Below are 3,699 nucleotides of genomic sequence, written 5' to 3' on the forward strand. Positions count from 1 at the left end.
AACCCTGGGATATTTCAGAGAACTACTTCCTAATTATCCTCATTCTTCCTGGCTATTCTCCTCATAGAAATCCTTCAAAATATTCAAACTGTTATCACTAAATATGTTCATTGCATGCATCTAAATGTATTTTTATGCATCATGTTATGCTTTGCTTACACCCTAAATCAGGTCAACAGAGTTCTTAAAATGTTTGACATCTAATAACTCCTCATTCTTTTTTTCTAATCTATGTTTCACTCTTTCCAAGAAGTTAGAGATAGCAATTGCTGAAACCCACAGTATCTAAACAGAAACCTCAGAAGGTCCCTCTGCTGTGTTGTTTTAATTTTCAAAGCTTGGAAGCATCTAAAGTATTTTATCATTGCCACGTCTCTGAATCTTCTATCAATTTATTTCAAGGAAATATTATTTAAAAATTTAAAAACATAATTGCTTAACAATCATTTAATCTTCTGTAAGCCTATTGTTTATAATTTATATCAGATTTTGATTAGTAATGTATCTAAATAAATTTGGGGATAAGCTTTTTTTTTTCTCATATAGGAGAGGGTGGGGAGTTTCTGTTTAGTTATTATTTTGGTTTAAATACCCTTGTGTTTGTGTTTATTGTGTAACAAATTACCACAAAACTGTACCTACCTATCATCTCAGAGGTCTGTTAGATGAAAGTATGACCATAGTCCAACTGTGTTCTCTGCTTGAGAGGTCTTAGAAAACTGAAATCAATGGGTGGGCTATGTTCTCACTTGGAGTCTTGACTAGGGAAGAAGTGCCTTTCCAAGCTCATTCAAGTTATTGACAAAATTCAGCTTCTTGTGGTTGTAGGACTGAGGTTCCTGTTTTCCTTCTGGCTGTTAGCCAGGGATTGCTCTCATCTCCTACAGGCCACCTTCATGTACAAGATGCACAAAAGGGAAAACTGCTTCTTCATGGCCAAGGAAAGCAGGTTCTTGGTCTGTAGCTGTTACTCTGAGTCTTTTTTTTAAAAACATCTTTATTGGAGTATAATTGCTTTACAATGGTGTGTTAGTTTCTGCTTTATAACGAAGTGAATCAGCTATACATATACATATGTCCCCACATCTTTTCCCTCTTGCATCTCCCTCCCTATCCCACCCCTCTAGGTAGTCACAAAGCACTGAGCTGATCAGCTATAAAAAGAAATGAAATTGAGTTATTTGTAGTAAGGTGGATGGACCTAGAGTCTGTCATACAGAGTAAAGTAAGTCAGAAAGAGAAAAACAAATACCATATGCTAACACATATATATGGAATCTAAAAAAAAAAAAAAAAAAAAAAGGTCATGGAGAACCTAGGGGCAGGACAGGAATAAAGACACAAAACTGCTAGAGAATGGACTTGAGGACATGGGGAGGGGGAAAGGTAAGCTGGGACAAAGTGAGAGAGTGGCATGGACATATATACAACCAAATAGTACTCTGAGTCCTTTAAAAAGAGCTTGCTTGAGACTCACCCAGAATTATTTCCTTTTGATCATATTAACATCACCTGTTTATACACTTAATTACATCTGCAAATCTTTTCACCTTTGCCTGCCAAGTTACATAACCTAATCACAGGAGTGATATCCATCATATTCACATACCCTGCCCACATTTAAGTGGAAGAGATTAAGCTGAAAGTGACTGTAGGCAGTAACTGTAGGGCCTTCACAGCATTCTGCCTGATACAACCCTAATCAAAAAGATCTTAATTAAGACAACAATGACGTTTTTGTTGATGTTACTGTTGTTCTTTTATTGGAGTATACTTGACAATTACCTCAACTTTCTAGGGCATTGTTGAGGACTATAACCTGAAACTTTTTCTGACAAAATTTAATAGTCCTGATTGTAAATTAAGACATTCCTAAAGATTGCCTGATTGCTCTAAACATTCTAAATGTTATCCTGGGATGAAGCCAGACCTGCAGGGAGTTGAGAGGCATGCAACATTTTTTAGTCCCTCAAAGACTAGAGTTTACTAATCTTGGCTTTCCTATTATCTCTCAGCCTACGCTTAAACTTAGAATAAACATCTCTAAGAATCTCATCATCATATTTACAATATGGTTGATGCTCACTATACAGCATGGCCTCATTTTTATGGAAGAAGTTTCCCTCAGGTTTTAATAGGAGGATTAATTATATGTCTTCAGGAAAATTAGTTTTGATTTTGTGGATGTTGATACATATAACTGATCAAGATTGCAGTTTTATCTTGGCTACTGTAAAGCATAGAGTCAAATGTATAACATAACCCTAGGAAATATACAAGAAATTTTGGGTAAAATCTTTATCCTAATTTTAATTTAATTTTCTTGCCTGTGTTTTCTTTTTCACATTAAACTTCTTCACTTAATTTTTTTAATCTGTAGTTCCACAGGTATATTTATAAATTGCCTTAAATCTTTTCTGAAATAAATCAGTTAATATATATTGATCATTGTCAAGGGAGCAGTTTTAAGTACTCTAGCAGGAACCTAAAACACACTCTTTTATTTTTCCTTCCTCTCAAAAAGGAGACTAGCTAATGTGTTCACAAAATAATTAAGAATGCACATAAAAAAGGATTAAAAATATGTTAAAAGAAATATAGAAATGAGCATATATAGTAATTATAACATACAAAGATTTAACACTTTATTGTATAAATGTTCCTTTTTATATAAACCAAATAATATCAGGCCTTACCTGTGGTTCAAATTAAATCATACTAATATTAAATCATGTTAATTCCCCAAACCACAAATTTCTCATCTTGTGCCATCTGCTCATGTAATGCTTTAATTCCATTGAAAATATATACTCCAGCTATTTTGAGGAGTTCCCCCCAAAATGTCTCACCCTCAATCCAGACTGTCAGTCAAGATCACTGTGTGACATATGTCTTTATGTCCTTCTGCTTCTGGTCTGGCTCCTATTCCTCTGCTGCTCCTTTTGATAGGGCCACACAGGAGGATTATACTTATCTATGATCCTCCATCCTATACCCTTGCCCCCCCATCTTTCCCTAAACCACTGACCCAGCAAAAATACTCATTCCTCTTCTCTAAAAAAAAAATCTTGTATCATCATCATCATCATCATCATCTTTATTATTGAATGTACACAAAGTACTAGGCACAGAGTGCAGTGATTTACAGGGACTATTTCACTAAATGTCACAAATATTACTATCTTCATTATCTTTAGGGGATAGTGAATGCACAGGGAGATTAAGACACTTTCCCATGTTCATTCAACTAATAAGTGGAGAAGCTGAAACTCAAGCCTAGGTAGTCAAATCCTCATTCTTTAACTGATATACTATACGAATTCCTGATGTAAGTTAATAGATGCAAACAGAGGAGATGTAGTCAACTCTGATTCCCACCTCAATCTGTTGCTATGTCCAATTATATTCACATCTTTGATCAGTGATAACCCCATAAACCTTACTCTTGCCTTTTTTATAGGAAAAAAAATGAGAGTCAGAAAAACAAAGTTACTTTTGTAAGATTTCACAATTAATACCTGGTAAAGGTAGGACTCATAATTCTATTGCATCAGCACCTTGAAGTCAGGTACTCACCTATACACCTCTAGCACCTGGGAAAGTGCTTAGTATGCAGGATGCCTTCAACAAAGGTTGGTTGGATGAATGAATGAATGAGTGAATAATGAATAAAATCAAGAAAACTTGATTATTAATTCA

Source organism: Mesoplodon bidens (genome assembly GCF_964165515.1).
Source record: "Mesoplodon bidens genome assembly, chromosome: 4".
NCBI lineage: Eukaryota > Metazoa > Chordata > Mammalia > Artiodactyla > Ziphiidae > Mesoplodon > Mesoplodon bidens.